Raw genomic sequence first — 7,548 nt, forward strand, 5'->3', positions numbered from 1 at the left:
GGTCTTGGAACAGACCTTGCTCCGGATTTTCCGCCACGACCTCCGGACCTGCCACTCTTAGGAAGTTATGGTTAGGAAGGTTGAAGTTTTCTTTCTCAGACAAGGGATGAACCGCATCCACTTGGCTCCACTTTTGCCCTTCCTTCTCTGAGCTTACCCTCTTGCTCTAACTCCATTCCTACTTCCGATTGAGTCTCCTCCATGTCCGGATCCGACTCCGCTTCTCCGAGTCTCCAACATCGCCTTCAGTTCCTTGTCAAGTCCTTCCGGACTTTGACTCCACCGGCCTCCGGACCCTTCCGGACCTCCCTTCTCCTCCATCTCTCGTTGGTTGAACACCCTCACCAATCTTCCCGAGCCGATTGATGAAAGCTTGCTAGACCTGGCAGCCTTCATCTCCCTCCTGTGTTCTCCCACTCCCTCTGTCGCTATTGTAGTCAGAATATTCAGCCCCCAATTCTAAGGCCTTCAAGGGTTCAGGCCTAAGAAGGGGATACTGTCATATCCATGCAATCCTGACCTCCGCTCCGGGCTCCCGGAACTCCGAACTCCGACTTCCGGAGCCCTACTTCCCTTCCGTCACCTTCTCCTTGCCGACTCCCAAGAGGTTACCCCACCTCCGGCTCCAACACCACCTTCGGTCCGACTCCGGAACATTCCGGGTCCGACCCCAACCTCGACACCTCCCAGACGAGTACGCAAAACCTATGCTCCTGACTCCGGACCTCCACTCCGGTATCCCGTTCGCGTCTCGTCTCCGGAACCTCCGGTCTTAGCTCCGACCTCGGACTTTGACCCCACCTCCGCTTATACCCATTGTATTGGTTAGCTCATTCCATTTAATTACCTTTGCCAATATTCCGGAGTTTAACCTCCGAGTTCGGACTTTCCGGACTTACTCCGGACCTTGCAACTATTGCATTGTCCATTTCAATTCCGCTATTCTCCCTCATTCCTATTTGGGCTGCTGCTTCCTTTCCATTCAGTCAGCTAGCCATTCCCGACTCCCATCCTCCTTCCTTCCTTCTTGGGCCTTGGCCCTTCATTCCTCCTTTGGGAAGCACCATTGAGTCAAACTCTTGACCCTCGGTGTTGTTCCTCTTTCCACCTCCCTTTGTCTCCTTTTGTCCTACCCTTGTTCCTTTTGATTCCGGACCCCTCCTTATATACAATGTACCTAGTAACTTGTAACCTCAGTCCGAAATCGACTGGAATTCCCCCCCAAGAGACTTTCCCTCTGCTAGATCCGAAATTAGGGACCCCTAGGACAACCAGCAATGGCACAGCGCTCCACCTGAGTCGCTGAGGCCGAGGTCCTTCCATGCTAAGTCTCCGATTCCATTCCGGAGTCGTCTGAATCCCCACGTTCTAACAGCAACCAGAACTGAAGGGGGTAAACTCTAGTCGATTTTATTACTGAGGTGTAACCTATGTACAAGTTGAGTATATATATAGTTACAATGAGGGCGGGTCCGCAAATGGCAGAGCTGAGTGGAGCGGAGCTAACGGGGTTAGACATTAGCCAAGTGAATATTACCGACGAGTCAGGTTACGGGGTTAACGGTGTTATAGAAACGGATCTAGAATCTTATGGTCCGTGACTATAGGCAAGCAGACTTTGGGATTCCATCACCTTATTTCACTGTCAAACCCCATGCCAAGCTTTCCCACTGGGTTTTGGTGCTGGCTGGGGGATTTGTTGAGTTTCAAGGGATTTCCCTTGACCATTGTAATATTTATATTAGATAGTTATGAGTCATATGACATGTAAGGCAGTTGCCGGAATTGTTCCTTCCTTATCTAATACATAACCCACAAAACTTTGTACTGCGATTGTAACTGCCACACCATTGTGCCACCACTGTAAGCCTTCTCTGTAACATCTGACTTGGTCCATATTGATGTCTACATCGATATTCTTACAATCTGTGAGAAAACCTCAATGGCCCGGTGAGTGCTCAGACACCGGACCTCACTCTTCCCACTCCCACCCCCCACTGGGTGGTTGAGCTCCCATTCCTATCCTTCCTGTAGTACCCTACTGGGTCCTACAACCCTTCCTTCCTTCTTGGGAGGGAGAAGTGACCCAGGCAGCCCCAGGATGCCTGGCCACGTACCCACGGGCCCAAATTCCCACGGTCACTCACTACCGTGCACTGGTCAACCAACCTGCCTGTCCCAACAAATCCTGCTACCGGTACGCTCCCTTGAGCGCCAAGTAACCGATAGACAACCACTGGGCTACTCCCTCAAGGAGTGCCAACTACCCACGCTACCGGTACGCTCACATGAGCGCCAAGTTGCCGCTAGCCAATTGTTAGGTGGCTCCCTCAAGGAGCCCCCATTATACCTGCTGCCGGTACGCTCCTCGGAGTGCCAAGTTACCGTTAGCATGACACCACACCCACTGCCGGTACGCTCCTCGGAGTGCCAAGTTACCGTTAGTACACCCGGTCTCAGATCTCCTCCTGCTCTTGTCAGAGACCAGATTCGAGACGAAGGAATGTCTCCGTAGCGGAGGGCTTCGGCCTCAGCGACTTCTGCCAAGAGCGCTGTGCCTAGTGACACGTCCGTGCCCTAACTTACTGACTGGCAATTAGAACCTAGGGGGGTAACTCTAGTTGATTTTACTACTGGGGTGTAACCTATGTACAAGTGGGATATATATATGGTTACAGCGGAGACGGGTCCGCAATTGGTGGAGCCGAACGGAGCGGAGCTAACAGGGTTTAGACATTAGCCGACTGAATATTACCGACGAGTCGGTTCGCGGGGTTAGCGGAAAGGCAGGCGATAACCCAGAAACGGAAAGGAGGGATAAGCCCGAAGGTGGACTCTGCAGGGCAGGCGAGTGTATTGCCCAGCGGAGGCGGGGGTGCGCTAGCGGACGTCGGAGCTGTCCGGAAGTCTTCGGGGCTCCGTACTTAGGGAGGCGTAGGTAATAAATTGAAATGAGGGGGTGGTGACCATCGAGGGGTACCGAGAGGATTGCGGAGTAACGGGGGCTCCGAGGTTAGTGAGGGAGGAGCGGAGTTGGAACGGAGGAATCGGAGGGACTGGAAGTCGATGGCCGGGGATGGATATGACAGTATCCCCTTCTTAGGCCTGAACCCTTGAAGGCCCAGAATTAGTAAGACGAGGGGGGCTGCACTTACAGGAAGAAAAGCAAATGAGGAAATAAAAATGAAAACGGAAGTGAGGAGCGGAGGGGAAAGGAGAAATGGGAGAGGAGTCGGGGTTCCTAAGGAGCTTCGGGTCCAGGCTTCGCTGGATACCGAGAGTGGAACGCTTTGACGAGGTCGGAGGCGTGATCGAGTTCGCCGGCAAGGAGCCATTGTGTCTCCTCGTCGGTCCCTTCATAGCCTAGCCACTTGACCAAGTAGAGCAGCTTGTTGCGTCTACGTCAGTCGATCTTGGAGTCGAGTATTTCCTCGATCTCGAACTCGATCTCGCCTTCGATTTCTACGGGAGGCGGAGGTGGCTGGTGGTGGTTCGGAATGGTGTTCGGGACGGATGGTTCGATCTGCGAGACATGGAATACCGGGTGAATGGCTCACATGTTTTCCGGCAGGCGGAGAGTGAGGGAGTGGGTTCCAACGCGGGCGATGATCTCGAATGGGCCGAGGTTTTTTTTGGAGAGCTTTTTGGAAGGTCGAGTGGAACGGAAGTACTTGGCCTTTACGTAGACCGAGGTTCCTACTTCGAAAGCTGGGGCAGGGCTCCGTCGAGAGTCTGCCGGGCCCTGATAACGGATCTGAGCGAGATGCATTTCCTTGCAAAGGAAGTGGTGGAGGGAGTCGAGGTCAACGGAGTACTCTTGGGCACGTACCGATGTCAGGTCTCGCTCCGGGTGAACGGTGATGTTCGGATGGTAACCCTTGTTGGTGAAGAATGGGGAGACGCCCGTGGTGGCATTCGGAGCGTTGTTGTATGCGAACTCTGCGAGAGGCAGGAGTTCGGACCAATTGTCCTGCTGGTAGTTACTGTAAATGCGCAGGTACTGCTCGAGCGTCTGGTTCATCCGTTCGGTCTGACCGTCTCCTTCCGGGTGATAACCGGAGGTGAAGTGGAGGCGGATGTCGAGGGCCTTACCAAGTGAACGGAAGAAATGAGAGACAAACTCCGGACCCCTGTCGGAGGTGACGTGGGATGGAACTCCGTGCTTGGAGAATACATGGAGGAGGAAGAGCTTGGCCAGTTCCGGAGAGGTGATGGTATCGTGGGTAGGGATGAAGATGCACTGTTTGGACAGGCGGTCCATGACGACCAAGATGGAAGTGAATCCGGAAGAGGAGGGTAGCTGTTCGATGAAATCCATGGAGATGGAGTTCCAAGGACGTTCGGGGATGGGGAGTTGTTTGAGTAAGCCATAAGGCTTATGACGGGGGACCTTGGTGCGGGCACACGAAGTGCAGGTGTCAGGGACGCGTCCGGGGTCGAGAGGGCCCGGGGGTAATACCCGGCACTGAGGCCGTCGCGGGGTGTGGAGCGGGCGTGCATACTGGCGGGCCCGATCCGGGACAGTGGTCCCTGGCCACTCAGACTGAAGTGGAGAATGTGTTATTATTATTAAAGGGGAAAACTATACTACTTACCTGAAGTGGAGAATGTGAGAAGAAGGTTACTTCTTCGGTTCCCACTTCAGGTACATTTATGTACATGCGGCTTGAGTCACATGACAGGTGCCACGTCATCCTCGGAGGCAGCCGCAGGCATCCGGGTGTCCCCGTGGGGGATCCCGAGAGCGTCCGCTACATGCGCACGTGCTGGGCACAGCGGGAAGCCGTCCGGGGTGTGTGGGCCGGACGGGTCAATAGTACATCGATACAAAGAAAGGTGGTCCGTGTAGATAGAAAGAAATAAACAGGAAGAGGAAGATGAGAAGAATGAAATAAAGAAAGGGGAAAGAAAAGGGAAAAGAAAGGGGAGGAGAGGGAGGAAGGAGGGGGAGGGGGATAGACAGCGGGGAGCGGGTGTGGTGTGGCCGGGTGGGCCTGGGTGGGCCCGGGTCAGGCGGGTGTGCCCTGACAGCAGGAGGATACGTAACTCTTGACGAAGTTACGGATGCCCGGCCAGGTATACTCACGACGCACTAGATCCAGAGTCCGGTTCTGCCCGAAGTGTCCGGAAAGTTGGTGGTCGTGTTTGTCTCACAAAACGCGAAGACGGAGGTCGTTAGAATCCGGCACGTAAATGCGGTTGTCCAGCCTTAAGAGGCCTTCGGCATCAACGGACCAGCGGGAGTTGGGGAGGTTGGGGGAAGCGAGATGAGAAGAGATTGAGGTGTCGGAGGAGAGGGAGGTTAGGATGTCTCGATGAAGAGCCTCTGTGTCGACGAGTACGGCTGCTCGGATTACTGTGGCAGCTAGGAACGTGGCTCGTAAGGACGCAGTGAGCTGCTCCGAAGTGAAGACCGGTCGGAAGTTCTGCGGGTTGACGCGAGCGTAGTCCATATCCCCTTCTTTGGGATAGACGTCCCAGCGTCTTGTCAACGCATCTGGTTTAACTCCGAGTCTTCCAGGACGGAATCGGACTGTCATGTGGAATTGGGAGAGGAACTCTGACCAGCGGGCTTGCCACCGGGTCAAGAGTTTGGTGGTGGAGAAATACTCGAGGTTCTTGTGGTCGGTGACGACGTCGATTGGGGTTCCTGAACCTTCGAGGTAATGACGCCATGATCGGAACGGGTCATGAATGGCGAGGAGTTCCTTGTCATGGGTGTCGTAATTGAGCTCCGGCGCCGAGAGTGTTTTAGAGTGGAAAGCGACGGGGCGAATCTCTCCATCATCACAGCGAATGGAAAGGATTCCGGAGATCGCGTAATCGGAGGCGTCGGTTTCTACAATGAGGGGGGCGTCGGGTAGCCAATGTGTGAGGATAGGAGCGGAGGTGAAGGCTTCTTTCAAGGTGTTGAAAGCAGAGCGGCAATCGTCAGAGAATAGCCAGGGGGCTCCTTTACGCGTGAGGCGCGTCAAGGGGACCACAATGTCGGAGTATTGGTGAATGAAACGCCGATAGAAGTTAGCGAAGCCAAGGAAGGATTGGACATCCTTGACTTTACAGGGCTCGGGCCAATCTTGGACGGCTTTGACTTTCTCGATGGACATGGTGAGTCCGGAAGGAGAGCGGCAGTAACCGAGATATTCCGTAGTGTCCATATGGAACTCGCATTTCTTCGGATTGGCATATAGGCCGTGTTTGCGGAGTCTCCTAAGAACTTCTCAGACATGCTCCTGATGCGAAGCCATGTCTTCCGAGTAGGTAAGGATGTCGTCTAGGTAGACTACCACAGAAACGTCCAAGAGGTCGGCAAAGATCGTGTTGACGAATCGCTGGAAAGCCGCAGGTGCATTCGTGAGACCAAATGGCATGACAAGCCACTCATAGGAACCATAGCGCGTGCGGAAGGAAGTCTTCCATTCGTCGCCTGCTGCAATGCGAACCAGGTGGTAAGCATGCTGGAGGTCGAGTCTGGTATAGACCGTGGCACGGCTAGGTGCGTCAAGGAGGTCGGAGATGCGGGGAAGTGGGTAGCGATCCTTTTTGGTGATCTTGTTCAGCCCTCGGAAGTCGACGCAAAGACGGAGGGATCCGTCCTTTTTACGGATGAAGAGGACCGGTGCTGCATGAGCGGAAGTAGCGGGACGAATGAAACCGGAGGCCAGGTGTTCATCTAAGAACACCCGGAGGGCCTCGAGTTCCGAAGGAGAGAGGGAGTACATGGTACCCAAGGGTGGGGAGGTGCCTTCCTCAAGGTCGATCTTTAGGTCGTGCTCACGGTGCAGTGCCAGCGTCGAGGCTTTGCTCTTACTGAACACATCCGCGAACTCGTGATACTCCTTCGGAATGGCCGAGAGGTCGACGGAATCGGTGTGGGATGAGGCAGCCCTCAAGCGGCTTTCCTCGGAAGGGATGGTTAGGCTGAAGGATACCGATCCTTCAAGTTGGCAAGCCTTCGCGAATGCGGAACGGCTGACGAACTCGATAGATGGTAATGGAGGAGTAACAGCCTGTGACTGAGGTGCTGGCGAAACATCAGATGGTTGGATGTCGGACGACGGCAGTGGTGCCGGAGACGACAGGGGAGAGCTCGGAGTGACTGTCTTGGTAGGTTCGGAAGTTCGGAACGTAATACTGCTTGAGACCCAGTCAATCAACGGATTGTAGCGGGTAAGCCAGTTGTGTCCTAGGACTAGGGAACATGATCCATCCAGCGATGTGACAAAGAAAGTCGTGGGGGTGATGTTTCCGGAAGCAAAGCGGAGGGGAATATCAACGGCATGGGTTATGATTGAGTTGGTGCTACCGTCGAATAGGCGTAGTTGTAGGGGTTTGATCTGGTATGCCAGCTTTTTTATGAAGGTGTCGTCGATGAAGCAGTCCGAAGACCCAGAATCTACGAGTGCGGGTACGTTCTCATAGGAGCGGAAAAGTTTATTTTGTGTCCTACTATTGGACGGAGGAGAAACAGGAGGAGAAGAAGAAGAGAAGTGGAGAGAGGTGGATCGATCTACGGAAGTAGTCGGAGGGGGCGGAGGAGAGAGTGGT

This window comes from Cantharellus anzutake (assembly GCF_015039405.1).
Source record: "Cantharellus anzutake strain C23 chromosome Unknown EI90scaffold_30, whole genome shotgun sequence".
Taxonomy (NCBI): Eukaryota; Fungi; Basidiomycota; class Agaricomycetes; order Cantharellales; family Hydnaceae; genus Cantharellus; species Cantharellus anzutake.